Genomic DNA, 26840 nt, shown 5'->3' with positions numbered 1-26840 from the left:
GGGTGAACAAGAATAATGGCGAACGGACCCTGCGCGAACGGACTCATGCGAACAGGTAGATAGGGCGAACGAACCTGATACCATTATTTAACCGCCTGTTGTTTCTTTTATTCATGGCCACTAATTAATACACTAGTTTTATCAATTTTCATTGGCATCAATTTTTGTGCAATCAGCGAATGATTCAGTATTTCGTAAACACAGGTCATCATAAACCTTTTTGATATGCTTCTTACTTTAATGACCATCAAATTCTATTTTAATTTTCACTCTGCAAAACAAACAAAAAACAAAAAAAAAAAAAAATTAATGTTTAAGGAATGTTGATGGAACCATTGTAGATGTATTTTATGTGATTGGATTTGTAATGAGATAAGTGGTTGAGAAGACTACAATATGGGGAGGCAGGACTTATGTATCTGTAACTAAAGTTACTCCCCCTGCTCAAATAAAGAACAAGCTAATTTTTAGTAGTAGTAATATTTTAATACGTAACAAGGAATATTTGTCAAACACTGATACCAATGTTTTGCAGCTTATTGCCATGATAATCAAGTCTCTAAAAAGGGGGTTAAACTCTAGAGTCTAGGGTCATTACGTAATACCGGTAAATTTTTGTTATAAATAAAGAAAATTTATAAAAACCAAAGCACTAAATATTTTCAAATGCTATACATGTATATAGTTAATGTTTGGAGAGAGAGAGAGAGAAATCGAAAGTATAGGCCAACTCAAAAAATTGGGGTATATTTCGGATTACTCTAGCACAAATTGTGGTAAGGCATGCATGGATCAAATGGGATCCGGATCCCTTGAAAATTAAAATTTATTTGAACTGACATAGTAAAATTACTAAAGCTTTGCCTCGGACCTCTTTCCCTTGCGATTTGAGCCAACACCTCCTAGGGAAAAATTTCTGGATCCACCCAACAAAAAAATACAATCGGGCTCGGGCTGTCGACTTGAATATAACCGATAATGCTTAAATTATAAAGAAAATCGATGTCATTTGAGTGTTTTAATGCAGGGAGAAAATACTTTTGTAATATCGGGTTGAGATGGACGCGCTGGCGCGCCGACGCGCCGAATACAATTAGCCATGATGGTCAAATCATTTTCAAATGGGTAATCAAAATTCTGGGAGAAAACTTTTTTATGATTAAGATGTGTTCAGATTTTTTATTTACTTTTTGTCAAACGCTATTTCAGTTGATTTTGTTTGATTTTTTTTTCGGTATCTATCAATTTATATTGAAGGCCTGTAGCATATAGCTTTCACTTACTGCCTGTGTCTCATAAATACAGAATTTAAAAGTTAAATTTCTGTTGGTATATATTATACATTTGCCTTTGTTCCTAAATATACATCTTATTCAGTGTTACGTTCATTGACTCTTGCAAGATATAAAAGATATTTTTTCAGTTAAAACTGTCATCAATTTTATAGACCGTTATTTGAAAAACACCATTTCATCATATCTTTAGAAAAATAAACTGTTTGTTACAAGTGCACAAATGCAAATTCCAATTGAAGTACGGAGCGCTAAAAAGACCTGTGTATCGGATGAAAAGTGCATTTTGTGCAAATGTATTCGTCCAGTGACTTTTCATTCGATTGATTGATTGAAAACAACAAACAATCAATCAATCGAATGAAAAGTCACTGGATGAATACATTTGCACAAAATGCACCCCTAATTTGAATAGAGGGAAGCTTCAGGTGTCTTCTGACGACACTGCTAATGCTACAACTTTTTACATCGGCAAAAAATCTCAAAAGTATATATATATATATATATATATATATATATATATATATATATATATATATAACTCTGATTTAAGGACTAGGGAGACCAGACCATTATATATGGCTTAAGGAGACAATATACAGATTTTTTAAATTTGCTTTTTTCTAAAAAGAAATACCAGATCAAAGATCTATAGAACACCATTTAGTCTACTCTTGCTTTATTTTTTCATAATAAATGCTTCCTAAAAATATATGAAAAAAATGGTCTCCTTAATATTTTATGTTTCTCTCATATGACTTAAGGAGACCAGTGTATATTTTTTATAAATATAACTTGTGGTTTAAGTAGACCATTTTTCTTTCATAGTAATTTCACTTATTATGCATTAATTAACATATTGTTTCCAACCAGAATAGTTGCGGATGGTCATTAGTCAAGGTCAGCAGAAATATATTTGTGCTAATGTGACTCAACATGATCAGTACAAAACTTTGAATTAAACTAAAGTCATTGCACAAGTGACTTAAATAGAGAGTAGTTGCCCCAGTGGCGCAGTGGTTAGAGCGTCTGCTCTAGAGTAGCGAAGTAAGGAGTTGATCCTTACGTCGCAGGTTCAAATCCCACTGTGGGATGGGGAGACCGGTCCTTAAGATGAGACCGTATAAATCGAGGTCCTGTGTCGCAGTAGGTGCTGGCACGAAAAAAATCCCTCAATGCTCAATGGCCGTAAGTGCCGAGTATAGGACAAAATTTGCAGATCTCCACCGTCATGTGGTGGTGTCTCCATATGAGTGAAAAAATCTTGAGAGGAATGTTAAACAACATACAATCAATCAATATATAGAGAGTATAAGCCCAGAGTAGCTTGTTCTGATATCCACATTTAACTCTCAATGCTGTCACCCACGTGGTGCAGTGGAAAGAGCCTATGCTCTAGAGTCGTGGAGTTAGTTGATCCTTTTGTCACATGTTTGAATCCCACTGTGGGATGTAGAGACCGGTCCTTCGTACAAACAGAGGTCCAGTGTCGCAGTAGATGCTGGCATGAAAAAGATCCCTCACTGCCCATTGGCCCTGAGTGCCGAGCATAGGTCATTTGCAGCTCTCCATCGGCATGTGTTGGCATCTCCATATGAGTGAAAAATTCTCCAGAGGGACGTTAAACAACAAACAAACTCTCAACGCCCAAAACAGTTTAACCTAAAAGTGAATGCAGACACAGATTATTCTTTAGACCAAGTATAGTATACTCCATATTGTTTTGTTGAGGACAGAAAGTTCACAGTGGACATCAAGTAGTTTTTCCTGCTATTTATACCCAGCTTCTTTTAAACCATATAGTCACTGAGTGCATTCTCTTTTCCAACTAATTGATGAAGTTCTGACCTATGCCTATATTTGTTTAAATTCATTCTGATTTAAGAATACATTTGACCAGTTGAAACCAAGAGTACATGTACTACATAAAATTTCAAGGTTGTGATTAAGATTCAGTAAAAGTTATGCCCCATCCAGTATAGCAATATGTGGATGCCATGTTCAATATACATCTTTGCTATCATTAAACTTGCAGAGACCATAAATCAAAATAATTCAAATGCTTAAAAATCATTTTATTTTTACTGCTAGTCAAAATACAGTCACTCAAGCATATCCTTTGTTAATTTGAAAAAAAATGATAGTTTAACATTTATTATTAATACCATACCAAAGCACAAGATAGTGCACTTCTTACATAATCCAATGATTCATGCTGTGATTTTACCTATTTAGATGCTTCTTATTTACAGTTCAGTATACATAATATACCAGTACAATGTGACACTAACCTAGTATCAGTTAAATGGATCATTACTATTCTGTTTTTAAGAGGTTTGCAGGGTAAAAAAGTATAATAGAATAAAAATGTTGATGCATTTATTGATTGCATATGCTAAAAACTTTTATAAAATATCAAACATTGTATCATAACAGCTTTTACAAATTAATTCAATACATTCAAAGGTACAAAAATCAAATTATTTTCATCCACAGTTTTATCATATTCAGTTGAACAACAGCTACATCTATTACATAAAATGTATGGTAGTTGGCACTGATGGTATATATATCCTGAGCAAAGAAAAAACATACCTAATCAAAGAATACAAAGCTCACTTCTATAAATGTTATCTACTAGTAAGGCAAAGTCTCACTCAACAAACACTTTGGTAATGTATATCACCTGGATCCAAAATCTATGCAAGTTGGTCTGGGTTAGATTTAACTGCTCAATAATCCTGAAAATGTATGTTACATCCAGCACCAGAAGCAGGATACACCATCTATGTTTACTGATCACCAAAGAGTATATTGTTACTTTGAATGAACCTTCTCTAAAAAACTGGTCATTAATCCAGAAAATCTAAGTCAAATCAAGGATTGGTACCCTGAAACATTTACATGTACATACATCATCTTTGCAGGTTTGTTCAACATAGAGTTTATAATTACATGAGAATAGGACTGCTCAAAACACTTAATCTTGTGGAGTCCCCCATGTGGCGCAAAGGATAGAGTTTGTAATCTAGAGTCACAAGTAAGGATTTAATCCTTAAGTCTCAGGTTCAAATCCACTGGGGATGTGGGGACCAGTCCTTCAGATTAGACCATATAAACCGAGGTCCCGCCTAGCAGTTGATGTGGGCACAAAAAAGATCCCTTACTGCTCAAGGCCCTGAGTGCAAAGTATAGGTCAAATTTTGCACTTCTCCACCAGCAACTAGTGGCATCTCCATATGGATGAAAAATTCTTGAGAGGGATATTAAACAACAAACAAACAAAAACAAAAAAACACATGAGGAAAATGTAGATCAGGTCAAGCATCTGAAGTAAATCTGTTAATGTGCTTTAATCCATGCAAGTTTGTCCAGGAAGAGCTTAGGAATGAACCTTGCTCCTTAAATTTTAAATGGGATGACAATGCTAGGTATATAGTAAGAACTCATCTAGACTGTCCAGAAAATCTAAAAAATATTTAGCAATTTCTTACTTGCATGATTTAAAAAAATCTGCAATCTAACATTATTTCAAAAAAAATTTCAACACATTTTCTAATTTTCAACAAATTCAATGCACTATGAGACGATTTAACATTTCTTAACCACATACACTGTACTTAAAGTGCAATATACATGCATTATACTGTATGTTAAATCTTTACAGTTTTCTTCAAGTACTCTAATAGTATATGAAATATGAAGATTACCAACAGTGATCAAGCTTTAAAGTCCATTGAAACAATACATAATTAGAGCAGAGCAAACACAGACCTCTAAAAACACCAGGTGCAATGGAGGAGAAAGCATTTCCTGCCATGTGCTCCTTGACATGATTGGGCAAATGGAAAAATCCACAAACAATTCAGTGTAAACAATTTTGATGAAAAACATTAGCCAACATTCAACTTAATGATCGATTGAATTTGCTATAACAATTAATTTACACGTAAGTGTACACACATGTATGCATACTAGATGAATTATTTCACAATATCCAAAACTGGACAATAATAGTTTCTAATCTAGCTAGACAACAGGAAATTTTCATTATTACTTAAATTACATGAAACTATTGAAGTCTATGAGATACAAATTATATCTAAAAATTATACACATTTTAACAAGTGTTTACAGTTTAGTGTATTTATTATACACAAATGATGACTTACTAGTAAAATCCACCGATTGACTTCCAGATTTCAGCTCAAAGGCTTGAAGATTTTTAGTGGCTCTTTCATCATTTTTTTTTCCACTGAATATTTTCATTTTTATTTTCAAGTCGCTGTTTTTGTTGAGGTCTTTTAGCAGTTTGATGCAATCTAAGAACTCCAAAGGCAATTTAAGAACTCCTGAATTTCTTTCATACCTGGAAAAAATAAAAATTTAAAAGTTTAAAATACATTCAACTTACATGAAGAAAACTAGTAAAACTAGTGATAATGTAATAGACCTTTCAGATGTTCCAAAGCAGCTACATGTATCTAATTAAAAAATACAAAGTTTGAAGTATTTAGAGTCACCTGTATTCTGAACAAGGGATATGTGTACTTGACAGACAGATGAATGAATAGACTGATCACTATAGAGCACCTTAGTCTTTTTTCAATAATCTTTATATTAGTGAAAATCAAATAGGAACTAGAGTGTTTCAACGAATGTATATGTCACCTGCTAGGTATCGTCATTAAAGAGGTAAATAAATCTAAGAGTGGTCAGCTATTAATTTAATATTAGCATGGAGGTTCAAGCATTTGCCTGCAAGGAAAAAAAAAGATCCAAAAGTATTTAAAAGACTGGGATAGAATCTGGCAGTCAAAGAAAATATGGTTCCCCAGTCCTCAAATGAATAATTTAATTGAAATTATGAGGAATAACTATTTATCATTTTATTAATACACATGTAGGTGCTTCCAACAATCCTCGGAGGAAAGGAATTTCAGACTGTCTTTACTTTAATTGTCACTTTGTCAGTCAACACGATTCATTGTGGAATACTGATCCCAATGTATTTTCATAGTATTTAAATATAAGTTTGTGTGGTAACTGAATTTCATACAGTTCCAAAGTATAGTATCATGAGCTCAAAAACATATATAAATGCTAATTATCAAAACCCTGCCTCTCAAAATTATGGAGATATAAGGTGTGACAGACGGACAGACAGACACCAGGTAAAGTGATCTCTAAGTGTCGTTCTGCTCTGCAGTTGACACAAAAATGAAAGTTAGTCAATTTTTGACCATGTATATCACTTCAGTGATGAAAGGAATACTGAAGTGGTAAGTCTATCCTAATTATTTGAAAATACGGCAAACCCGTTGGTCAGAATATAATACATATGCTGTCCAGCCTTAATTTCATTGGCATAAAGCAGCACAAAATACGATTTTATTGGATGGTGCAACTTGTTTTTCTAGGGGGCGCTGTTGCAACCCTGGAAAAGAAAACAGGACTGGGGCTTGCCCCTAGGGGGCACTTACTGACCGGAAGTAAACAAACAACAGAAATAGCAATACACTAGAAATATGTCCATAGGACATGTATGCCCGCCGAGTGTATAGTAATGCAACATGAAATTTTGTGTTAGTGTATGAAGTTTGATGAGAATATCTTGAAAAGTTTCTTTGAAATTGAAATCTAAAAAAATGGATATAGATGATAAATTCTCACCAAATTATGTATAGATGCATAGCCTTAGATATCAATATTTTAAATGGTTTTAAAACCATGCAAAATGCAAATTGAAGGAAAGTGAGGTCAAGGTCACAGGAAAGGTCAAAAGTTTTTGAAATAGTTGAATAGGTCTTACTAATTATACATGTATCAGCATATTAAGTTTGATAAAAAATATCTTGAATGATTTCTTTAAAACTGAGCTAGTCACAAGCGTGGCGCCATGGTTAGAGCGTCTGCTCTAGAGTTGCGAAGTAAGGAGTTGATCCTTATGTCGCAGGTTTGAATCCCACTGTGGGACATGGAGACCAGTCCTTCGGATGAGACCTTATAAACCAAGGTCCCATGTCACAGTAGGTGCTGGCATGAAAAAGACCCCTCACTGCTCAATGGCCATGAGTGCAGAGTATAGGACAGAATTTGCAGCTTTCTACTGGCAAGTGGTGGCGTCTCCATGAGTGTAAAATTCTCAAAAGGGACTGCAGATTACCTGTAATGATTGACCAAAATCCCTACTAGGCTTTAAACTCTTCATTCTTGACCTGTATTTCGTCAAATAAGATTTTTCCAGTTAATTAAGGTAAAATTACTAATTGTTAAAACTGTAAATGATTTTTTTTTTTTTTTTTTTTTTTTTTTTTTTACCTGAGCCAGATTTTTACTTTTCTTAAAAGTGTCTGTATTTGACTGTTGGTTCAACCTATCTCAAGGAAATGATCTGTAATAGTAAATGTTAGAAATCATAATCTGTTCTCTATCTACTAGAATCATGAGAAAAGGTGCTGAAAATTAACAGATGGAGATAAAATCAGCATTCATATTAAAGGCTTTTTTCAATAATCAATTTATTAGTGAAAAACATAAAAGTATTAGGCAAAAAGGAAAAATAAATGTTGTCATTAATTAACCTTGCATATCTCTACAATTTTCTGATAAGAAAATTATACCCGATAGATGCAATATAATCACCCTTTGCCTGCCCCTAAATTAAATTATGAAATTTTGATAGATTTTGATCTAGTAAGCAATTATTTAAAACAAGGTTTTTTTTAGAGGTGCCTAGGGTCGAAATTCGTAGAAAAAAACCTACATAAAAAGTGAAAACCTATTTCTATCATACTGGTTTATATTTATTACAAATGTCCTCATAGTCAGCATAGCCCAGAACGATAGACCGCAGACTCTCACCATGAACATTTTTAGTGTCCTGGTTCGAAACCATTTGTTGGCACATTTTTATTTTTTCAAACTTTTTACCTGTATAAACACTAAAGAACGAGTGCACTTATGGGCCCCAGTAAAATGTGAAAAAATGAAGAATTAAATTAAGCATAATTTTCCATCTCAGATCATCAATTGATATCTAAACCATAAGATTCAACAAATTTTATCGCTGAAATTCATGAATATACAAAGAGCAAAGCCATACAATGTGGTAGGGGTCAGCCGACATTCGTGATTTTCTATAGTAAATCGAGGACGGTCAATCATTTCAAAGCTTTTGTTTATTGTCAGCCTAACATTGTACAAACTTGTGCGATTGACAAAAAATGCATTATACATTTATAAAACTTGTGTGAAAGTAGGAAATTTGTACATGATTAGGCTTGTACTTAAAATATTAAAAATGTATGAAAAGTTCAATGTTTTTCCTATAACAAGCAAGAGCTATTTACCTGTATGACCTATGTTGAACCCACCCGTGGAATAAATTATTTAAAATACTGGTAGTCACGTGAGTTCTACCCAGGTAAACATTCCTCAAAGATGCTCACTGTAAAACATAACCACGTTTTGTATCATTATATCGAAGTCAAGCCGCATAGAGAAGATTGTATGTATTTGGTTTTAGGAACACGGGATGGTTAGGAGAGTTTAGTGTCGTTAAAATGTCATCATAAATAAAAGTGTCAAACATTTTTAACATTCATGCAAGACAATGGTACTGGTATTGAAAGCCACCTAAATACACTTTTTTTCATTTTAAAATTTAAAGGAACTAATGTTAATACTTATTGTATTATTTCAAATGCAAGCATGCAAATTTCTTAGTTTGTTCACTATGGATACAGGTATCTATACAACTTCATTCTATTTTTTTCTCGGGTAAAATAGTTCAAGAAGTATCATTCGGCAAACGCGCCTGTCAATGATCCACCATCAGATTGTTCAAGTGTCTGATTTAAATGTCTCCTCCCCTTGATTTAAATAAACGAAACTCAAAATAGGTTCGGTACGACTTTTCTGGATTTGGGGTATCTATAGGCATTTAAAAAACTTCATTTGTTTCAAATCCATGCTGATTTAGGTGATGTTTTAATGTTATTTTAATTAGAAATGTCCACTTGTATTTAACTATTACCAAAAGAGAACAATTTGGTAATGCATTCTAAAGTAATATGGCACTGAAAAAGGGCCCATTAAGCATTGCTTAAGTGCACTTGTCCTTTGATTTTTTAATACAGGCTTTTGCATTTTACATGTACTTAATATATTTTCTTCCGTAAATGCATGTTTGGTGTTGATATAAAAGACATCTATGGAAATGCAGATCATAAATTCTCTTTAACTTAACGCAATCAACTGGAACTAAACCTCATTGTAAGCACACTTTGTTCGAGGACATGAATCATTCACTTTGTGTTACTCGATACTGCAGGTGTCATGAAAAAAAATCATGCCGAGCAATAATTGCTGTGTTTGCCTTTCAAGAACATAATGATGTGTAATAGTACTGTTGTGCCAGTGGGAGAGATACTGTTCTATGCAGAGTTGATGCAGTTCATTCCTCGGGAAAAATGTGTGCATTGGCGATATGTTATGCTAAAAATGCATAAGGGTTTTCAGATTAGAAAAGAATGTGGTAAGGTCAGTTAAGGTTTTATGTCCCATTGCCATTACTCAGTCAGACATCAAGAATGACCCTCAAACAAAGGATGTATCATTCTGTAAATACTGAGGTAGGATCACATGAACACACAGTTGAGTAGAATGAAATATATCGAGATAACAATCAGTATTCAAGCTCAAAAGCCCATCAAAAAATACAAAATAGGAGCAGAGCAAATACGGACCTCCAAAACATCAGAGGTGGGATCAGGTGCCATGGAGGAGTGAGCATCCCCTGCAGACCAGTCACACCCGCTGTGTGCTCCTTGTCACGACTGGGAAACAATAGAAAAATCCATACACAATTCAGTGTGTAAATAATGGCCTAACAATAAGCATGAAAAACGTCAGTCAGCATTTTACTTAATGATAAATTGTATTTGCTGACAAGGTCATTGTATCGACCATAGAACTTACGAAATGATGACTTTAAACAAGACTGCTGATATTCTTGTTTCAGCAATTTGTTTGTCAATAACTTACCTCCTTTTAAAAATTGTTCATACATAGAGGATGCTCTTGCGTATCGAATCAACTGAGAGATATAAACCCCGTATGCAGGTGATGAAGGTATATTGCTGAATAAGTAAGGGAAGTTGACGATTGAAAAGTTAAAGTCATCACGTTTATCATAAAGCTTGGTTGTCAGATTACCATTAATGTAGAACTAAAGCAATACATGAGAAACAAGAAACTACACACATGTGACCTAAAGTCAGTGACCGGAACATATATCGGTAAGCTTTTTCTAAAGACTGAAACCAATATTGGTCCTATAGGTCATCTCATATTTTTAACTAGAAGTGTTCCTTTGATATACTATATTTTACTTAATTTCTATAGACTTACTATACCCTGAAAAAAAAAGGAAAACAGGAACTACCTGTTTAAATGACCCCGACCACCGACGTTAATCTAAAGTTTGTCCCTGCCTACCTGAAAAACAGACTGCCTCGGGCAGTCAGTAATTTCCAACTCTGGCTTTTAGATGCTAAATGTTTAATATTTACAATTAAATGCTTATATTTACATTTTTAAATTCATGATAGATTGAGAAAGTCGATAAAATCATTTCTATATTAAGTCTGTATACTGTATAGGGGGAAAATAACTCGCGGTGTTAATATTCGCTATATTCACGGTGTGAATAAATCCGTGAATTCAAGAAACAGTGAATAAGTTTTCAATAACCTACATGTTATATTTGGAAATTTGAGAATAGACTACGATAGGTAAATATACGTGCAGTGCATGGTCATTTCAGTAATTACGAATCGTACCTGTCATTCAATTATTTTAATTATCACGCTTGACATTAATTTAGATCACCCAGCAGATAATAACCTGTATTTGTAAAAAAAAAAAAACTGTTTTAATAGCCAACGCTACATGTTTCATCAATCAAAACACTAGGGTCATGGGTTTTGAATACCCGTACGTAACTATGTTACGACGTGTATTTGTTACCTGCATTATCATGTTTTTATCGACATTTTGGTTTTAAAAAATCATTTAAATAACTATCGAACTTGCTGATGTATATATAAATCTACCCTGTTGTTCGTGAAGTGAATACATAATGCTGATTAATGCCTTCTAGCTATGCTATGGATTAAAGGGATATAGACATTGAAGGGAGGTACATGTAACCTTAGTTATATACCGATTCCGCGAATTCAACAAACCGCGATCGTGTCAGAGGAGAGAAAAACATGAAAATTACAACCCCTGAAATTATCCCCTATACAGTACTTCAACCGAGAAATTAGTTGAAACTGGTTCCAGAAAAGAAGCTGAAAATGTTCAATAATTTACAGACAATACTTGACACATGATGACTGAACAAGAACAGATAGCAATAAGTAATTTAAATGACTCAGGTGAATTATAACCTGTTCAATCTTAGATCCATCTTTTTTCTAATACGAGGGTTGATCCAAAAGTTCATGGAATTTAATTATTTCTAAAATTTTATTGTGATTTGATGAAAGCAAACAATAGGCATATTTACAATATAGAGTCATTATGCAACAATACTGGAAAATTTCACCACGTTCCAATTACCAATAAGGTCACATGAGCTTTCTGAACACTGATAGTTGTAAAATCCGGGGGAGACTTCGACGTAACGTCAAGTTAAGTATGTCATGTCATGTTATAGGAGCATCTCACCCTCATGTTCAATTCAACTAAGTAATTCTACAGAATATTCTGCCTTTTTCTCCTTTTTTCTCTCAAGAAAAGCCTGGGTATCCACCAATCGACTTATCTTTATATTACACTCATATTTCAAAAATACTCCCCATCTTTCCATATGATGTTCCAATTTCAGTAGCAAAGTCAAGCACAGTATGTCAGCGGTCAACATCCATCAACGCTTAATTTGTCTACGAGAAAAACAGACCCTCCAAAAGCAGCCACACCTTTAATGAACCTCCATGGAAGTTCTATTGTTCTTAAATTTTTCACGCCACTGGAAAATCAGTTGCTAAATGCATTTTTCTCCAGCCTGTATCAGTAGTATACCCCTTTAAGACAGAGTGTTCCTAAGATTTTAACAAAACTTATAACTTGACTGAAATGTGACGTTCTCTAACAATTAAAAGATGAACAAGAAATCATCAACTAATAATCTAAATATCAAGTTAAATCAGTAAAACTCTCACATACAGGTATATTAGTGGTCAAGCAATCGTAATAATGACAAAATTCTCATTTTATTTGCCACTTGGCGCAGGTTTTTTCTTATATCACGTATTAAGAATTAAAATGATAATGAACAAGTAAATGTCTCCCCTGCATTTTAAAACATCCTTTGCTATGGCAACTGCCATAGAGTTACTATCATTAATATTTAAAATATTTTTTTATTAAAAAAATTCAACAAGTGTCTATATTCTTATTTGTAATTTTCAACCACTTTCACTAATAAATAAAATAAAATAAGAAGAAATTCCATGAACTTTCGGATCAATCCTCGTACATGTCAGTCATTAAATTTATATAATATACAGTATGCATAAGGGAGACCAAATGTATTATTACTGCATTAAGGAGACCAACCACTATCCATATGTAAATCAGTATTCAACCACTTTCACTAATAAATAAATAAAATATGAAGAAATTCCATGAGCATTTGGATCAACCCTCATACATGTCAGTCATTAAATTTATATAATATACAGTATGCATAAGGGAGACCAAATGTATTATTACTGCATTAAGGAGACCAACTACTCTCCACATGTAAATCAGTATTCAACCGCTTTCACTAATAAATAAAAAAAAATATGAAGAAATTAGTGATGAGACATCAGTTAATTTTCATAATCGATCATCGGTTGGAATCGGTTACTGCTTCTGATGCGATTTCACCGATTATAATCGGATTTCTTCATAGTTTTGTATACAAAAAGCAGACTATTACAATAATTTCATTTATTTCTTTAACATGAATATATAAAATACATAATATATTATTTTCTTTGTTGTTTTGCTTCTTTTACACTTTCTAGACCTAAAAATATTTACAGTGGACACCCAACATGGCTGCCTAGCGGCAGAAAACGAACTTCAAAAAGTTGTGGGGGGAATTGATCACTCTATATTTAAGGTAAATGTTGACTAAGTTGCATATTTTATATCTCAAATAAAAGATACAATTAATATTTTTTGAATAAAAAGAATCAGCTGATTGATCAAATTAAAGAGCAAACACAGATTTGGCATAAAAAAAAATTCACCCGGGGGTAAATTGAATGGGTCGGTCGGGTTATTACAGGAAACAAAAATAATTTTTTTTAGGCCCTATATATGCATCTTCGGTTCTTAATCACCTCTGCTTCGTGCTAGTTGGCTAGTATCAGATGCAGATGCCATTTTCTTTCATTAAGAAGAAATAAATTTTAAACCAGAAATGGATAATTCCGGAATGTATTGTATTAGAAGTATGTTTCCGATGATCGATTATGAAAAACTATAATCGATCATCGGAATCGGTAGCATTTTTTTGTCGACAATCGATGTTTTCTGATTATCGGTACAACACTAGAAGAAATTCCACGAACTTTTGGATCAACCCTCGTACATGTCAGTCATTAAATTTATATAATATACAGTATGCATAAGGGAGACCAAATGTATTATTACTGCATTAAGGAGACCAACTACTATCCACATGTAAATCAGTATTCAACCACTTTCACTAATAAATAAATAAAATATGAAGAAATTCCATGAACTTTTGGATCAACCCTCGTAAATGTCAGTCATTAAATTTATACAATATACAGTATGCATAAGGGAGACCAAATGTATTATTACTGCATTAAGGAGACCAACTACTCTCCACATGTAAATCAGTATTCAAAACTTGAGATTTTAATACCCTAATAATTTACATGTTTAGTTACATGAACTAAATCTATTTACCTTTGTCATAATGCAAGAACTGTTTTACATTCAGCCAACTTTAACATTACACATGCATACAGTGTATGCCATGCATTAGGAAGACCAGATGCATTATTTCAACATTGAAGAAACCAACTACAATGGAACAATTAGACAGTATTCCAAAATGTTCATTCCAATACCATAGTAATTTCCATTAATTTGTTTGTATCTAGATGACTTAAATCAATTTATCTCAGCCAGAATTGGAACAAAAAAACTAATCATAAAAGTGGCCAAACACATGAACAGACAGATGGACATGATGATTCCTATGCTTATATACACCCAAAGTTGCCAAAGTAGAGCAGATGCAGTGGTTAGAGCATCTACTCTAGAGTCGCGGAGAAAGAAGCTGATCCTTACATCGCGAGTTTGAATCCCACTGTGGGACGTGGGGACCCGTTCTTCAAATGAGACAGAGGTATTAACCGAGGTCCCATGTCACAGTAGGTGCTGGCTCGAAAAAGATCCCTCAATGCTCAATGGCCGTAAGTGCTGAGTATAGGACAAAAATTTGCAGCTCTCCACCGACAAGTGGTGGCGTCTCCATATGAGTGAAAAATTCTCAAGAGGGACATTAAACAATATACACTTATTTCATGACTACGAGGGGAACAGTCAAACTGTTGTCCCGAGGTAATGGGGAAGACCTGGGAAACTGTTGCCCGAGGCCGAAGGCCGAGGGCAACAGTTTCCCAGGTCTTCCCCATTATCGAGGGACAACAGTTTGACTGTTTCCCAAGTTGTCATGAAATAAGTGTTTTATTACCTAACCTACTATATAATTTCTTAAAGTAATGATATCGACATAATAATCAATGGCCTTTAAAATACATCGACAAATGTTTGTACATGTATTATTTTTTATAAACAAACTATTAATCAAATTCTCACACCGATTGGTGTTCAGAAAAATTAATGGATGTGATATTATCATGCACTAATAAATTGAAAAAAAAAACATGTAGTAAACAACATAATGATGTCTTGAAGATTTGAATATTACACGTGTATGGCAAAGAACTATACTGAGTGAAAGGGGCCTACATTTTCCCCAAATTACCCTCAGAAAAGGTGTTCATGGCCTCTTCTTCGAAATGATATTAAATTGATTATATATATATCAGGATTACTTTTCAGATGATAATTTCAAATTGAATGAAAATGAAATTCAATATTAAAGCTGTAAAGTACGGGGAATTAATTATGACGTCATAATGGAACAGTTCAGCCATGCAACAGTTCATTCTGTGACCAGGTAAACAGTTTTGACTGTTTCATGATTTGCAAAAACATTAAAAAGAATCAGGAAACAGTTCAAAATGCCTAATTACAATTTATATAGTAGGTTAGGTAATAACAAACACTATACACCCAAAACTTTGTTTGCAGAAGATTTTGTGATACATGCTTTACAAGTATACATATTGTTCATAAGGGAATAAAAATGCTATAATATATCATTAAGGAAAGCAACTGAAATTAAATGTGCACTTCTAATTGAACTAAACAAAATTACCCTTTGCCAGAATGTAGATTTATAAACAGGAAGGCTGTTTTTCTTCATTTTTTCCATGTCAGATTCAGACTGTTCTTGAAAAAATTCTGGCATACACCCTGTAAAAGTAAACAGTGCAGATAATAAAGAGCTTCTAAATAAACTGCATAATATATTTAAATGATCCACTTAAAAGGGATAACAAATGCATTTAACTCCATCAAGGAGACCAACTGATATCCATATATATATATAAATCAGTACATGTATTTTAATTGTGATATTTTAATATCCTAGTAATTTACATGTTTAGTTTCATGAAATAAATCTATTTACCTTTGTCCAATGACAAATGAGCACAAGCACTGATTTTTCCTCTTTTCTCTTAACGGAATCACCAGGGCCAGTCTGCAGTCCATATGATTCTGGCATATGTACACTCTGTAAAATGCATATTTGTACCATGTACAGGCATATGAACAATATTTCTATACTACATACATGCATCATTAAACTTAATAATCTTTTTTTTCCAAAATTCATTATTCATAGTGTTTTGCTGTTACAGACCCTGAAACGTGCTACTACCCCAAAAAAGCGTGTGACTTTCGTGCGCTTTTCGTTTCGTGCAAACCGTGTAGCGTTTCGTGTAAACCGTGCAGCGTTTCGTGCAAACCGTGTGGCGTTTCGTGTAAACCGTGCAGCGTTTCGTGTAAGCTCCAAAGCGTTTCGTGCAAACCGTGTAGCGAGCGTGCGAGAAGCGTGTGAGAAACGTGCGACTTTCGTGTAAGAACTGTGTGAGAAACGTGCGACTTTCGTGCAAGAATCGTGTGAAAAACGTGTAGGATTCATTCGGAAGTCATTTTAGTTTAAATATGGATATTGATGATCAACATGTCATTCTGTGTTGTTTGTAAGTAATATTATTCGCATATATTACCGGTGGTATAAAATAAAAATACGGAAACAACAAATTAAATAAAATTACTCGGTAATGTATTACATATTTGTTTGTTTTTCTTCCTTTTTTAAAAAAATAAAGATGGACATAAAATATGTTCAAAGTAATTAATTATATGTACATCAATTTAGAGGTATTTGATTCAATACATTTTTTAAAGGGGGCAATACTAAACATTTTTAAAAAAAAGAAAATTCACCAAGAACCCGGTCTTGTCCTTTTCATTCATTCATTTGAATCTCTTCACCATTTTACAATTATGGTATATAAAGATTACAGGAACCTATGGGTGATTAATACAAAATAATAGATAGATAAGGCAGGCGTGAAAAATAAAATACAAAATTTAGTGCGTTGCTATAAATGTGAAGTATGGGAATTCTAGGCCGGGGAGCACAGTTAATTCATTTTCTTTATAAACGAACATAATTTTCTTATATCACAAGATTGTGTTACAAATAATGTTGAAACGAAGAATCATTTATAGTCTTTTTATGCATACAATTGGTTAATAATTGTCACATAAATGAATTATAATTCACATGCTTCGGCAAATACAGGGAAATTTATTTCCGGGGGGGGGGGGGTGTTCAAATGATAACACAAACTGAGCTTTTGTTGTTAAGTGTTTTATATATAATTTTGTTTTTAAAGAAATCTATTGCTTTTTTTCGGGGTGCGCCCGATGCACCCCTTAAAAATATACTAGAATCTTCTTTACACATTCCAACACTCTTCTTACGACAGTGATCAAGGTCATTCACAACAGCGATCACGGGCACCTCGTGCCGGGAACTGAAAACTTGTTCTGTTATTATCTCTTGTCAATCATAGCTAAGATGACACGGGACAATAACGATTGATTTTGATTAGTGAAATTAAATCGTTTTATTAGTATTTAATGGGTACAAATAAATACGGTCCGTGGATTTTATTTCTTAAATTTATCCGATTGTCTGTAAACAGTGAATTAATTTGCCAGTGTATTAGCGAATAAAAAAATATATAGAAATAAATCTTGAGTACAGTGTAATTATTAGTTGTTTTATTAATCACGCAATTACAGAGCATAATTTTTAGTTTATAGGACATAGGACATGTACATACATGTATATTGAATGTATTACTAAAAGCCGTGACTTTTGATTACTTTTTTTTAATTGTCTAGACGGGGTTTGAAATCAAGGATTTTACAAGGTGGTGGATATATTGTTTTTATTTGATAAACACAATGCCTCAAACGAGAACGAGAACGATTATTTATCTTTCTGAATAAAGTGCATTTAATGAATTACATGTATCTGGTCCCTCTGGATATCCTTTTATTTTCTTAGAATGGGCACCTGTTTCTATAATAATATTTCCCCCAATGTTATTCTAACTGAAACAAGTGCCCGTTATATTTAGCCGTGTACAGATTCGAAGATACAACAGCAAGATCTCGGTAATCTACCCCCCCCCCCTTCCTGCACAATGTAGTGTACATGTCACTTTTTTCAAATTATAAACAGAACCTAAACTAATCCAATGAATATATATATTTTTCTATAAATCAAAAAATGAATAAATCAATCAAAAATTGAAAAAGAAAGAAAAGAAAATCGATTCGCTTTCAAAAACCATACGCAATTTAATCATTTTTTTTTTCAAATCAATAACTGAGTTTATTTGTCAGTAATGAAACGACTTTTTAATATCAAACTATAGGCTAATTGTAAAAACATTGGATGCTATAAAAGATTATGAATTACAAATATAATAATTTTTTTCAGTGCGTAATTTAGAGTCTATTTAAAAAGGGTTGTACATAGACGATGATAAGCATTTCACCGAGCGGGCACATACTCAATGATAACTACATCTGTATTAATTAATTACAACCGAAGATTGAGTATTTTACCTGTTAATATAGTACTGGTGTAGCGAGTTTTAATCTTAAACTGAATGATTGCAATTCTTAACTAATCTTTGATTAATCCGTAATAATTTAAATAAAGTCCGAGAGATTCCGAATAGAAAATCCAGATCGAGGCCAAAGCGTGCGAGAATCGTGTACAAAGCGTGTGAGAAACGTGTACAAAGCGTTTCGTGCAGGCTTTCGTGTAAACCGTGCAGCCTTTCGTGCAAAGCGTTTCGTGTAAACCGTGTAGCGTTTCGTGCAAACCGTGTAGCGTTTCGTGTAAACCGTGCAGCGTTTCGTGCAAACCGTGTAGCGAGCGTGTACCGTTCGTGCAGCGTGCGTGTGGGGTAGTAGCACGTTTCAGGGTCTGTAGCAAAATTCAACAAAAACTACACCATATATATACTTGCCTATAAGGTGGTCCACCTATAAGTCAGTTGTATTTTTGAGGTTATTTTGGAGGGATTTGCTATTGACCCGCTTATAAATCGGTACAACTTTTTGCCAGAATCTATTGACAATTTCAAATCAATGATGTTTTAACCTGGTTTCAAAATACTAATCTTTTTATGACTCACCTATAAGCTGGACATAGAGTATATACAGTACCTGCATTATACATGCATTAGGAAGATCAAATGCATTATTGCAATATTAAAGAGACCATTGTGGCAAATGAAATCAATGTATGAATTGTTTTCAAAACTACGGGTGTACTAATTTGTCTGAAGTATATCATGATATAATGTGATACACAAAGACTTTAACAGGATATGTACATATACCCACATGCCTAAATGTAACAACAGGAATTATCGTTCTACAATAATTTATTGAAATTGCCAATACGAATAAACAAAAGCAAACTTTGTTTCGATTGTATGAACTTTAAGTTTTCTTTTTACACCACAGTCAGATAATCTAACTATCCCCCCTGGTTGGCTACCGGGTCCTTCGTTAGACTGCCTTATCGGACATGATATTTACTGAAGATTTGATTTTTGGTACTGACTTTTCTACTCAAAATAATGTCTTTAATTGTTTAATTTCTTGAGTTCAATATCACTTTGATGTGTTCAGTGTTTACTTTGATATGTAATGATGTGTATAAGCGTGTATTTTCGATAATTTAAATTTCTAGTACAGTAATCGTCCCCAAGCTGCTGTTTCATTATCGTGTCATAGTATCTCTGAGAGTGCATTTTATTAACACCTCCAAATCACCTGGCCTGCGTAATTAAATTTAACTACCAAAAACAACAGCTTGGGACTAATAAGGTGTGATTATCAGCAATGGTCCCATGAAGCCTGTGCTAGACCTAATGGAAATGTTCAACAGACCGTAAAATTAGCATAATGGGATTATTGTGTACTAAGGTGTGAATTCAGCGGAGCGAGAATTTGTTGGACTTCGAGATAACGCATGTGTTTATAGCACTTGGGACCGTAAATCTACTTTGAGATAAGCGAGGTATTCGAGATTTCCGTGTTCGAGATACCAGGGTTTTTTTAAAATCATAAATATAATAAAAACGGCCGGGACCGTTGATTCACTTCGAGATATCCATGGTATTCGACATACCGGTGTTCGAGATACCGAAGTTTACCTGTATATCGATACATATCTAGATTAATGAATATATTGTATCAAAAACAAGAGGCCCATGGGCCACAACGCTCACCTGAGCACATTGGCTAGGAAAAAGCACAAATCACTTCAGTATTGAAAAGTTTAAAGGGGAGGGGGCTTGGGTTTTGAACTACCTGAGGATGCTTCCATATCAATATAACAAATGGCTTTACTGTTCTTGAGCAGAAGATTTTTAAAGATTTTTTTCCTATATATTCCCTTGTTAAAAATTTGATCCACCATTGTGGACCCTCCCTACCCCCCCCCCCCCCCCCCCATCATTTGAACAAACTTGAATCTACACTACCTGAGGATGCTTCCATATCAATATGACTAAACATGGCTTTTCTGTTGATGAAAAGATTTTTTCCTATATATTCCTATGTAAAAATTTGATCCCACATTGTGGCCCACCCTACCCCTGGGGTTTATGATTTGAACAAACTTGAATCTACACTACCTGAAGATGCTTCCATATCAATATGACAAAACATGGCTTTGCTATTCCTGAGAAGAAGATTTTTCAAGTTTTTTCCCCTATATATTCCTATGGAAAACTATGATCCCCCATTGTGGCCCCAGCCTACCCCCAGGGGTCATGATTTGAACAAACTTGAATCTACACTACCTGAGGAAGCTTCCATATCAATATGACAAAACATGGCTTTGCTGTTCCTGAGAAGAAGATTTTTCAAGTTTTTTCCCCTATATATTCTTATGTAAAACTATGATCCCCCATTGTGGCCCCACCCTACCCCCAGGGGTCATGATTTGAAAAAAACTTGAATCTACACTACCTGAGGAAGCTTCCATATCAGTATGACAAAACATGACTTTGCTGTTCTTGAGAAGAAGATTTTTGAAGTTTTTTCCTATGTATTCCTATGTAAAACTTTGATCCTCAATTGTGGCACCACCCTAACGCTGGGGGTCATGATTTGAACAAAGTTAAATCTACACTATCTGAGAATGCTTCCATATCAATATGACTTAACAAGGCTTTGCTGTTCTTGAGAAGAAGATTTTTCAATTTTTTTTTCTGTATATTCCTATGTAAAACTTTGATCGCCCCTTGTGGCCCCACCCTACCCCGAGGGGTCATGATTTGATACAAACTTGAAACTTCACTACCTAAGGATGAATCCACATCAATATGACTAATTGTGACTTTGTTGTTCTTGAGAAGAAGATTTTTCAAGATTTTTTTCTACATATTTCTATGTAAAATTTTGATCCCCCATTGTGGCCCCACCCTACCCCTGGGGGTCATGATTTGTACAAAATTTAATCTACACTACCTGAGAATGATTCCATATCAATATGACTAATTGTGGCTTTGTTGTTCTTGAGAGAAAGGTTTTTAAAGATTTTTTTCTATAAATTCTTATGTAAAATTTTGATCCCCCATTGTGCCCCCCCCCCCCGCCCGGGGGTCATGATTTTGTCATGATTTGTACAAAATTTAATCTACACTACCTGAGAATGATTCCATATCAATATGACTAATTGTGGCTTTGTTGTTCTTGAGAGAAAGGTTTTTAAAGATTTTTTCTATAAATTCCTATGTAAAATTTTGATCCCCCATTGTGCCCCCCCCCCCCCCCGCCCGGGGGTCATGATTTTGTACAAACTTGATTCTACACTACCTGAAGATGCTTCCATATAAATTATGACTAATTGTGGCTTTGTTGTTTTTAAGAAAAACAATTTCAAGATTTGTCCTACATATTTCTATGTAAAACTTTGATCCCCCATTGTGGCCCCACCCTACCCCTGGGGATCATGATTTGAACAAACTTGAATCTGCACTACCTGAGGATAATTCCATATCAATATGCCTAATTGTGGCTTTGTTGTTCTTGAGAAAAAGATTTTTAAAGATTTTTTCTATATATTCCTATGTAAAACTTTGATCCCCCATTGTGGCCCCATCCTACCCCTGGGGGTCATGATTTGAACAAATTTGAATCTACACTACCTGAGGATGATTCCATATCAATATGACTAATCGTGGCTTTATTGTTCTTGAGGAGAAGATTTTTAAAGATTTATTCCTATATATTCCTATGTAAAACTTTGATCCCCCATTGTGGCTCCACCCTACCCCAGGGGGTCATGATTTGAACAAACTTGAATCTACACTTTGTAATGAAGGTCTCACCTAAGTTTCAACTTTTACAGCCCAGTGGTTCTTGAGAAGAAGATTTTTAAAAGATACCACTAAATTTTCACTAATTCTTAATTATCTCCCCTTGAAAGAGGGTGTGGCCCTTCATTTGAACAAAATTGAATCCCCTTTACCCAAGGATGCTTTGTGGCAAGTTTGGTTGAAATTGGCCCAGTGGTTCTTGAGAAGAAGATGAAAATGTGAAAAGTTTACAACAACAACAACGACAAAGACGACAACAGACAACGGACAAATTTTGATCAGAAAAGCTCACTTGAGCCTTTGGCTCAGGTGAGCTAAAAATAACTTAATTCCAATACATTTTGGGCAGGCGGTTTTTTTATGTAATTCTGTGAAAAACTTGGGAATTTCAATCACCAAAGATTATATTTACCGGTAACTGTTTTTAATTAAAACTGATCAAAAATGACATAATCATTAAGGAGGTAGCACATCTTAACACTGCTTAATGATTATTACAAAATCATAAAAATACATAGACAACTTTACTTAACATGTTGATTTTACAGTCAAGAAAAGTTTGAATTTGAAGTGTTATTTTTAAAGACAGTGAGACAAAAAATTAAAAATGAGTAAAAAACAATTATTATTTTTATAAAATTCATGCATAATGATTTATAAGACTTTTTTGACAGAATTGTTAAAGAATTCAATATATTGCATATCGCATTAAAAAATGTCTTTCTTTTTTTTTTTGCTCAATACACAGCCCTAGCAAAAATGATATACAACAAGGACTTTGATTGGATTATTAACATTCATTCGACTAATCATAATTATTAACTGTTATTGCACTTTCATTTTCAAAATGTTGTTAGGTACATTGTTCGTTCACTCTTTTGCATTGATATTATAATTTATAAAAGAGTATTTTAGCAGAAAAAATTATCAATTTACCTTTCTTGGAATAAAGACATGTTGACCCTTGAGCTGAGATTTTCTCTCTTTCCATAGATTTGTTACACTGGGGTCCACATGATTCTAGCAGAGACCCTGTAAAAAAGGACTTAACTATGGAAAAGCATGAAGAATATATGCCTATTATACATATCTTAAATTCTAATGAAAACAATGTTTTTTAATTAAGATCCATATATTTCTAATGATTGACATAATACAAATTCAAAATAAAATATGCATGTCTATATTATACACTGTACCTTAAGCAGACCAATTGCATTATTACATCCTTCAGGAGACCAACTTAAATCAATGTTTGAGAACTACTTGTGAGAACAATAAATTTGTCTACTTTACAGTACTAAATGTACATGTAATCTATAGGATCATGTTACTTTAATTGACCTGCCTTAGTTCAACACAGTAATCTAACAAAGAAATTGAGCCAAAACAACATTTTAAGACTTTTTGAACAGTGCATGTTCCTATCATTTCAAAACCATTACCAGTAAAAATGCTAATATAGGAAAATGATGACAATTAATTAATATTGTACTTTCAGGTATATTAGATGAAGTAATCTGATTCGTCAAGAAACATTTGTTAAAAAGCACTATTATCCGCTGAATAATGAAGCCACGCCCAGTGTCGCAACAGTCAACATTGCTTGACGACAGGTGATATTCCAAAAAATAGTGACTGCGCAGATTTATACGCTCAAGGTTCACTATTATTTGTATTTGTATAAAACATTCAGTATAATATAATAAATATTGCATGTAGTTGAGTGTAATATTGAAAATTTTCACCCCTCGAAAACCAAATACGTCAAAAAGGGGATGGGTTTCTTTTCCAACTTCTACATAGTTTCGCCCCTGCAAAAACTGGTATAGACCTTGGAAATGTTTAAACGGGCTAAGAGAAATCAAATGCATCAAGAGTACTTAATTGTTTTTACCCAAGTTACATGCCAAAAAAGATTCAGAGAGACGTCACATAAAGTTAACGTTGATTTGAACTGAAGTTAGGGTGTCAAAAGTCATTCACGTCCAAAAGTGACATTGATCATGTGTGGTAGATAATAAACTCCTACGAGCTAAATATGCTGCCATAATCAAGTGAGGATCTTTCCCTAATCCTATATATAAATCCATTTACAATATTATATGCACTTAAGCAGCTGTTTATGACATTGTAAAATTATATAAACAAGACCGGTTTATATAATTTATATCAATTTATATAATTAATAATATAATTTATATAATTTTATCAAGATAAGTGTATGGGGTAGAGGGAGCAGACATTGAGAATCAATGTTGTCGGACCTCGTGAAACTAAACTAACAGTCTTCCAAATAACCCTGGAGTCCAATGCCAGGGACCTGTTAAATTTGCAGCCGGGCATGTAAAAATTGCCAAATTACATGTCCGAAGAGGGCATATGTGAATCTTCTTTCATTGTACGATCTTTACTTGCCATTTATTCTGTCCTTCCCCCATTATTCGCTTAAACGTTGCTATATGTAATGTCGATGGATTGCCTGTCTACATTCTCGATACGACCTGTCAAATGATTGTCAATCTAATCATTGAAGTGTTTAGTTTAACCTATTTGTTTTCTCGAAGTTGCTTGCTAAATTACGAGATGTTCATCAATGCCACATACTGTGGCACTACAGTCATGATCCCATTTCTGAAATTCAGTTCAGCTAAACCGGCCAACAAATGACCAGCATGCAACTCAAAAGTTATTTATGAACAAAAACGCTTTAGAAAATGGCGATCACAGGCCATGGTTGGTTTAAGATGCTGAAAAAATTAATATAAAACCTTTATACCTAATGGGTTTTTTTTGTTGCACAATACTGGTAAATGTAAGAATTTTGAGTAGGACATGTACAAATTTGAATGGGCTGGGTAAAAATGATAGGTCTACATGCCCGAAGGGCATGTGCTGAAAAAGAATTGTTGTGAAGACTGAACTAAAGCGACAGCGCCGGGTGATCATATAAAGTCCCCTTTATTACATAATAATTTGGCAAATTATCAACACATCAAGCTAAAATTTCCTACATATCTTAATGGTGAGAATTTTTATTTTTTAAGTTGAAACCTCGTGACCTGTGAAAAAAATGAAATTTGTATCCCATCTAAAGTCTTAAAATGTATCTAGGTAATTTTCAATACAAATTTGCGGTTGGGGTTATAAATGAAGGATAAAACCAGAGACCTCGAAATGGAATACTCGGAAGTCTCTGGTTTTATTTTACCCCCAACTGGAAGTTGTATCCCATCTAAAGTCTTAAAATGTATCGAGGTAATTTTCGTGGAATAAATGAGTGCTTTACAATAAAGAGACTCGACCAGAGACGTCTGAAACGATTTATTTGACAAGAAAAAAGTCTCTTGAAGCGAACGATGTCATTTTAAAGTAGGTTAATGATTGATAATGATACATGAACAAAATAAGAGCTTGAAGCGGGGGTGCCTGAAATTGAGTTAGATACCTTGTGGTAAAAATAAGTAGGGATGCACCGTATATGAAACAAGTGCCTGTGATTGATAGTCTGAAATTTCTCTTCACCTAAATATTAAAAGCTTGCAGTGATCGCTATAAATCTATACAACAGTCAAGTTACATACGGTAAACTAACATAAAAACAAGATTACAACAGTCATGATTACAGAAGGTACATTTTGAAGACTCTAGGTCAGTAGGTGAATGTAAACAGGTAAACACACGTGGGACAGTCACCGCAAATATGAACCACAAAACGACTTATAACATTAAAATGTAAATATTCATCTGCACACAGATTTTGGCATAGTAATAATAATTTTTAAAAAGTGTAAATTAAAATATAAAATAAACAAACCTCAAACCTTGTAACAAGGCTTGTTTCCCTACAATCTTATTCTGGTTCTCTGTCACTGAAATGCAGGGAACCAGGCTGCGTTATTAACTCGTACACAGATTTGTTGATACGAATAAACCTATAAACATATGGATACGAAATAAAATATTATCATAAAAAATGAAAAATTTCAAATTGCTTGAAAAATTATCTTTATGTAGTTTATAATAAATGGTTGTAATTGTTTATTAATTTCTATCTATCCATTAAAATTTGATACGTATATCAGCTTAATATGTATCCGTCTGAACAATTATTGTTATTACACTCCCTGTCACATCTTCATAGTTAAGCCTGTAAGCATGGTAAGTAGGAATCAATTTCAGTTGAAGGGGACCAAAACCAAACATTTTTCAGTTTCATTTGGTGGGGAGGGGGGGGTATAAACCTCAAATGATCATTTTATCTCTGTCACTGAACTGCTGAAAATAATGAAGGGAACTAGGCTGCGACAACTATTTGTTGACTGAATTAAAATACGAAATAAATTATCATACATACGAAATAAAATAATTTCATGAAAAAATGAAG

General features: G+C 33.8%; 2 long non-coding RNA genes across 2 annotated transcripts; both read right to left on the bottom strand.

The window, feature by feature from the left end:
* Positions 1-3350: 3350 nt before the first annotated feature.
* Positions 3351-7650, bottom strand: LOC133203224 (uncharacterized). Its single transcript, XR_009723360.1, has 2 exons — positions 7614-7650; positions 3351-5661 (listed from the first exon to the last, which is right to left on the bottom strand). It is a non-coding gene; the product is annotated as an uncharacterized LOC133203224 (long non-coding RNA).
* A 2053-nt stretch (positions 7651-9703) lies between these two features.
* LOC133203286 (uncharacterized) lies at positions 9704-26386 on the bottom strand. Its single transcript, XR_009723372.1, has 5 exons — positions 26271-26386; positions 23390-23485; positions 16150-16254; positions 15835-15932; positions 9704-9756 (listed from the first exon to the last, which is right to left on the bottom strand). It is a non-coding gene; the product is annotated as an uncharacterized LOC133203286 (long non-coding RNA).
* Positions 26387-26840: the final 454 nt, after the last annotated feature.

The sequence above is a fragment of the Saccostrea echinata genome, unplaced genomic scaffold (genome assembly GCF_033153115.1).
Source record: "Saccostrea echinata isolate AGI-Se365-2 ecotype Australia unplaced genomic scaffold, CSIRO_AGI_Sech_v1 ptg000049l, whole genome shotgun sequence".
Lineage (NCBI taxonomy): Eukaryota > Metazoa > Mollusca > Bivalvia > Ostreida > Ostreidae > Saccostrea > Saccostrea echinata.
Note: the sequence above shows the minus strand (reverse complement) of the source record. Positions and strands in the feature narration are given on the sequence as shown.